Source organism: Coptis chinensis, chromosome 4 (assembly GCF_015680905.1).
Source record: "Coptis chinensis isolate HL-2020 chromosome 4, ASM1568090v1, whole genome shotgun sequence".
NCBI classification, from domain to species: domain Eukaryota; kingdom Viridiplantae; phylum Streptophyta; class Magnoliopsida; order Ranunculales; family Ranunculaceae; genus Coptis; species Coptis chinensis.
This window is the reverse complement of record NC_141459.1, coordinates 71,912,717-71,920,225: the sequence shown is the minus strand read 5'-3', so window position 1 is coordinate 71,920,225 and position 7,509 is coordinate 71,912,717. Positions and strand designations below refer to the sequence as shown.

The 7,509-nt window shown below is 37.8% G+C and overlaps 1 long non-coding RNA gene across 1 annotated transcript; it reads right to left on the bottom strand.

The window, feature by feature from the left end:
• Nucleotides 1-5,170: 5,170 nt before the first annotated feature.
• LOC147504674 (uncharacterized) lies at nt 5,171-6,491 on the bottom strand. Its single transcript, XR_015220431.1, has 3 exons — nt 6,248-6,491; nt 5,625-6,007; nt 5,171-5,467 (listed from the first exon to the last, which is right to left on the bottom strand). It is a non-coding gene; the product is annotated as an uncharacterized LOC147504674 (long non-coding RNA).
• Nucleotides 6,492-7,509: the final 1,018 nt, after the last annotated feature.

Here is a 7,509-nt window from a genome sequence, read left to right as displayed (position 1 = left end):
TCTCTCTCCATCTTTAATTGATCTTTCTTTTTTACTCTTGAATCAAAGAAGAACCCTCATCATCTTCAGATCTGTTTAGTCTTATCTTGCACTGAACCTATTGAAGATATTATGTGGTTGGTGGGCGAAGAAGAATTTGAATTTGGAAGTTTTTTTTTTTTTTTTTTTTTTTTTTTTTTTTTGAAGAGACGGACTAAGCAGGTTAGATGGGAAAAAGAGTAGAGTAAATTTGGTAGTATTTTCACGACTGTAAAATTTTGGTGACAGACCTTAACATTTGCCAATAGAAATTTGAAATACTGTATTGACTATTGAGGAGTGAGAAATGCAAATACCAAAACGTACCCTAGCTACCTGAAAACAAGTTCTTTGAGAAATAGATGAATGAAGATGAGGGAGGAGGGGTGTTGATTTGAACCAAAAACAATGCCATCCTTTATCTTACCCAAACCAACATCGTCAATGGATTGCTGGACAAACTGATGCTCAGAAGCAGCATATGTTGAAGAAGTTGCTAGACAGGTATACCCCCTTTCGCTTAATTTAGCTTCCCAACTTTTTGGTTGAATGTGAATCATTATTGTTTGAGCGTGTGTATTCAGTTTGCTCAGGAACAAGAATTTTCAGACAAAGTGCGTTAATCTCTAAGAAGAGAAAGGAGGTAAACCCCCTTTCCGTAGTTTAGGTCTCAATTCATTCAATTCAACATGATTAGTTGTTATTGATTATAATGCAATCTCCCAGGAGTTAGTCAATAGTATGTTAATTCATTTTTTATTTCCTTGGTAGATACGTACAAGAATTGCTTTGTAGCATTAAAGGTGTCGTCTTGCTTGGCCTGGCCTGTTCAAATTTATGCACTTCTTTTTTATCTTTTGATTTGTATGTGTTTTTGAAGCAAACTGTTTTAGTCTTCTTCCTCTCAGTTCATTTTCTGGTATATCTTCTCCTCATCTCAAATCCAAGTTGCTTTTTTGGTAGAAAAAGTTAATCCACATCTTCCCCTCCTCTCAAATCCAAGTATTCAAAAAATGTATCGCCTCCATTCTTCATGACTTCACAATTTGAATCGATCAATTGAAAAGATTTAATCTTTTATTGATTGGCATAGTATGCATTTAAGGCGGTAAAGTCGGCTGGTAACTTCGATTGGTGTTCAAGGGAAGGATTCCGTATATGTTATCACTCAAAAGAAAGTATTATTTATTCGATTGATTGTGCTATTAATTTGAATGGGCTGAGTTTATTGGAATGTGTCTGTGTGTTTTTTTAGGACAAACTTCTGGATCAAACGAGTGTGACTCATCTTTTCCTAATTACTAAGTACTTTGGATTACTAGCTACTGGCATGATAGGTATTGTTTCGTGCTTTCGTTCTGCATGAGTAGTGATTAGTAGCTTATTGATTCTAAGAATTACGTTTATGCACTTTCAAACCTATGTTGTTGGGATACACTTTCTTTTTTCAATTTTGTTATACTATTTGTTTACATGCAAATTGATGTAATCAAGTGACATGGGTTTTTATCCATAAGTGAATCAGATTAATATGTCGGGTTCCACCTTCAGTATAAGAATTCAGTTGAATGCTTGGCAATGCCCAATAGCAAGATGTTAGAATGTCCAATGCATAAGTCTAGATGATGTACTAATAGGTAGCATTGAGATCGGGTGTCCAAGCCAATCATTTCCGACAGGTTACCGTCAAGATTTATCTTCTTCTTATTCGGTGGCGACATCATCTTCTTAGATTCATTTCAGATCGGTGTTATTTGTTGTTACTTTTGTTTCAACATAGAATATGGATATGGATATGGAGCAGAGCAATCAAACTGGATGTTGTGCATGTTTTCGACCATGAGGCACGCTCTTTTAAATTGAGAATTGCATGTAGTGATAATATCTACACATTGAGAATTGCATGTGGATAGAGTCTAAACATCTCTAAGGCATTCTGGATTTCATCAGACTTGGAAATGGTTGTTTGTGTGAGAATGGAACCAGAGGAGTGGCTGGATCAATTGTTGTTTGAGCAAATACAATCAAATAACATAGAATGCATCAGTGAGTTGTCGATCATTGCTACTTAGTTTTGTCAATTTAACCTCAAGTATTGTACAAGGTAGTCACTACTCACAAGTGGGACCTGAACATCTGGACTTCCTCCAACATCTAGAGAGGGAATGAAGTACCTTGATTCAACTAGCTCCTACACTTTTACCAGCGCACCAAGGACATCTGAATATATCGAGTGGTGTAGTTAGGCTGACGGTGAATAGAGGTGAAACTGATCTCCTATAACCCCTTCTGCTGGCTAAGCAACATTAGAAGGTGAATTTGGAAAGGAACCAATATGAAAACCGCAGGGTATATCTAAATTAAACATTAATACGTTTAAGCTAACTGAGCAAGAGCTTCATGTCACTCAACGAGGAAACTGGATGCATTTCAAAAGTAATTTGTGGAGAAAAGAGATTTGATGCTGATGCAGTTATTTTGGTTGTTGGTGTCTCCATGCTTCAACACATCATTAAGAGCAGGTATCTTATCAAATATTCTCCATTTTGTTTAGAAGTTTTTATATTTTATGAAATTGTTTTTGTGGAATTTGGGGTTCTAGATGAATGCTACATCGATAAGCCACTCTTCTCCCCATTGTCTCTATTTTGTGACAAACCAAATAAAGGATGCAACGTTTCATGAGTTGATCTTAATACTGATAATGGATATACACCTAAAACAAATTAATTATCTTCGACAAATTCTTAAGAAATCGATCTCCACGTTTTCACACCAGATATGAAACCCAAGTAGTAGCATTGCATCCATGTGTTCATGCCAGGTATTCACCATTTAGTATATAAGGATTTATTGGGGCATGTTGAGAAGTCGATCATCTTTCACTTCCATCAACTCGAGTCTTTATTTTTTATGAGAATACCAATTTGATCTCCTTCTTATCTATGGTTTCACTCCTTTCCTAATATCCTCAAACAGTGAAAGTTTTTTGAACATGTACTTTTCATCTGGCTATAACTCCTATAAGAGCTTTAGTTTTTTTTTGTTCTTGTACCCCTGACAGGGGCTTCTATGTAGTTCAGCACTAAGAAGAAGGGAGGAGTTTCTGAAAGTTTTGAACATGACTGGAATTGACGTCGTCACTGTTAGATTGCGTCTTGATAGGAAGGTAGGAGAGACATTTTCCTTATTTTCTATTTGATAAGTACTTTCAGAATTTGACCCCACCTTGAATTCTTGATGTTGGTTTACTTTTTGTGGGTCTATGGTGTAAACCTTTCAGACCTCAATTTAGATTGATTTAACGGTTGTTTGTTCGAGAAGTCTGCCTGCGCCCCAATAAGCTTTTCAAAGAAATAGAGACCTAAGGGACCAACTTCTTTATATATATATAATAGTAGTCCCTTTTAGAGCGCATTAAGGGTGTCCACGTCAACAGGGGGATTACAAGAAATCAGGAGACTAAAGCGGAAATAAACTTTCACAGTTTCACGGGGCGAACAAAACACTAAACCCCATCGAAACTATCTTTTGGGTTTACTCCGTCTCCTCTACGTTCATTTTCTCCGAAACCTTATGTTTGCTTTGTCCAAGATATCTCTGTTGTATTGACCTAAAAACTCAACCATTCTATCGATGAGAAGTGATGGACCTACAACCCTCTCTTTTTCTCTCTCTCTCTTTTCCTTTCTCTCCTCCTCTCCTTTCACTGTGCGGCCTCCCTTTTTCTCTTCCCATCTCCTTCTCTTTATACCCATTTCCTCTCCTTCCTGACCGTCCAGCTGTCCTCTCATCTGACTGATCCCCTTCTTGCCATACACTTGCCACATCCGCGATCTAGGGTTTCTCGGCTAGGATCGCATACTTCCCAGTTTACGTTACTAAGATGCACCCCATTCGATGTCCTGCTAACCTAGTCCTTTCACTGGCTTGGTTCCTATGCTCCTGCTCTATCATATTACTCTGCTTCCCATATGACGTCCACTGACCTGGCATCCTTTTCATAATTGGGCCCATACAAATGCCCCTTCTCGATTCCACGGTCCTAATTATGGACCTGGGGTCGAGAACCCACTTCTTATCATTTTCCGTGCCCTTTTTTCTGCCCACTCCTGGGGTTGCGTGAGAGAGTGATTGTACTCATCATGCGCGTTCTCCACCGCCTCTCGTACTTCGTGCTGCCATGTGTCTCTTTTAGGCTGGCTCGCTGTCTTGTTGCCTCGGTTTCCTCATTCCCTACAATTACCATTCTACCCCCAGTCCCTTCAGTCTTTCTACCTCCTCAAAACTACGCTTTTACCCCTCCCCTATATAATCCTTTCTCCTTCCTCTTCCTCTCCCATTTCATCTTCCCCCTTTCCTTTCAGTTCTTTTCTTTTCCACACTGCTCTCTTTCTTCACTCTGACCAACATCCAGCTCGTGATTACCTTCCCTTTCTTTTCTCGGTGAACTTCTTCTTCCTTGCACATTCTACCTGGGCAACACACTTCCCTTCTAGCTTTCCTTGGTAAGTTTCTCTGTCTTGAATCTTTTTAGTTTTGCTTTTATTTGAAATATTCAACTTCTCGAGCCTGTTCGTCTTCCCTCAATGTCGGTTTTTGAATCTACTGACCCCTCATCTTCCCAATCCGGTGGGGTAGCGTCACCGCCCCTTCCGATTCTTGCTGCGGTCCCTTCAACCTCTGGTCGTCCAGCCTCCTTATTGCCGCCCCCTTCTCGATGCCGTAAACCTAATTTGGCGCAATTAGGGCTGCCTACGGTATTCCAGCCGACATAGTTTTAGAGCACGTGCCCGCTATCACTACACCAGAAAAGACATTTACTAACGGTTATATCCGTTACTAATATTTTTACTAACGGTTATATCCGTTAGTTCTGGGGCGTCACTCTCACTTAGGCCAAATTTAGTAACGGATATAACCGTTACTGATAATAATATTAGTAACGGTTATATCCGTTACTAAAATTATTTGTAACGGATAGGCAACAACTCGTGACCCGATTAAATTTGTCATTTGTAACGGATATAAGTGTTAGTCAAGTTTGGCGCACTTCAGTTTCTAGCGGGAAAATAATTTGTTTGTCACGGATATAACCGTTAGTAATGGATGTGGTCACTTGTTTACTAACTATTATTTGTAACGGATATATCCGTTAGTAAACTGTAGCCACTAAAAAAAAAAAATCCTGGGTCAAATAATATCCAATACAAATTTGGTCAAATAATGTCAAATGAGTAGAAGCAGAACTATGTGACTGACTTCTCATACTTATATACAATGATATGATGAGTACAAAATTTTCACCGAGGCTGGGCAGAGAAAGGAGCTCCCAAAGCCTTCAAGAGTGGTGGACATGAATGGACTAAGTCAGGAGACTATGGAGAAGCAAATTGATTACTGGACCCTCTCCTTCGCCATCGACGCTTCTTCCGAATTCTACAGAGATCTGAAAAGCTCAAAGTCAACTGAATTTCAGCTCACCCTTTAACATTATAACCTTCACTATTAAAATTATTATAAATACCAACCTCATTACTCTCCATTCTCCACTAGATCTAAGTAAACACACAACATTTAACAGAATGCAAACATAAAACAATTACCCGTTCTCTTCGGCGAGGAAATCTAGTATGGTCAATAGCAGTAGCTGCTGCACTAATTGAAGCTGCCCCTCCATTTCTAACATTCCCATTATTACGTACTACCATTCAATCCTCCATTTCCAGCCATACTCATCATCATATACTTGTTACTCTCTCACATTTTCATAAAGATCTCTTACAATGACAACAGATCTGTAACTCAATAAAACAACAGATCTTAGCTTACAAATTACAATCAATGGAAGATGTTGAGTTGTCCCCTAGGCAGGTGATATGCTTTCACACAAGGAGAGACAGGGGACTTCCTCCCGCCCCCCATGAATTGCGCCCATCGACTCATCAACCAATTCCATGGACCTGTCTTCACTCCATAGTCTCCAAGCCTGAAACAACGAAAAGGTATATACAGTGGGTGGGTGTTATATGTGTATTTACAAAGAGTTGTAGTATGTTGAAGAAGAAGATCGAAATTAATCATCAAATTAGGACTTACATGTCCTAAAAGATTAAGCTCATGGTCAGGGTGAAAAAAGACGTCCAAGGAGTAAAATTTAGGTAAGGGCAAAAGTTTTTCTTATATGGTACACCGTACATCATAAACATTTATAAGAGTCAAATCATACTTGCTGGAGTTTGGCGCAAACCTTCTGGTACATTTCGGTCAGATCTGGTAAATACATATCCTTCATGGCCTTGATCTACAAAGCAAGAAAAATTACTTCGTCAATGTGAGATTTTAATCTTATCTATTGAACTAACAAAATAAAATATTTCAACTGTCATTGAGAAAACACAATCAAAACAGTCCTTATATGTATTCTGAAAACAGTCCTTAATCACAAGTTCACAACTATCCAATCAAGCAATGTATACTGAATAATAAATGATTGCCCTATGCAGTTTTGTTATAACAAAAACAGCAATAAAATATCTATCATCGTGATGCAAACAGTATAAAGTGCAACATTAATAGCTTCCTATACGTATCCGACACGGATTATTTTTGAAACACAGCCTTGTTAATAAACATTTTAGTATAGAGAGTAAAAAAATAACTAGATGAAACTAGGATATAAACTTATATCTCTATCTAATGTTAAATTAAGAAAACAAGTAAATGAAAATCACCTTTTGATAAGCCTCTTCTTGCCATTCAAATTGTATTTGCATTTCCAGTTTGAGTTGTTGAATCTATTGATGCTACAATCGAACATAAAATTACACACGTTTCATCGGTGACACAATTTTTTCTAGTGGAGTAAACACAAATGAAAACATCAATACAGTTTGACAAAATTTTGGCTTCCAGTATACTTTATAAGCACAAAACAAGTATTTATGAAGGAAGAAAGGAGGAGAATGGATTAACTTTGGAGCCTCCAACTCAAAAGTCAAAACCAATAGGCAAGGGGTGGAGTGGCCCCAATATCTTGGGGCCGATCTCCTAATAAAAGTAGTGCTACAATAAACCCACAGTTGAAAAGTTGATCGGTAAATAAATTATATAATCCTTTCATTTGGAACGAACTTTTGCAACCTACTGAAGAGAAAACCGAATCCTAAAACCTGGATAGTTTCTGCATTTTCAAAGCATTAATGTTTGTAATACTATTTCACCTCCTATACAAGCATATAACCCACTAATGACTAACCCATCAAACTGTTTTTACGTCCCCTATCAATAAATAATGCCAAGTAGTAACAAAAAACGAATCGATACTAAAGGAACTTCGTAGTAACTATTGTTCATGAAAATGACTTGATATGAAGGGTAACAACTTGCTTCCCCAATATCAAATTCTGATTCATATGCTCGTGCATTAAGCAAACAAGAGAACAAAAAAAAAAAAATCTGTTGTCAAACTAGATTAGCATAGAAGTCCCA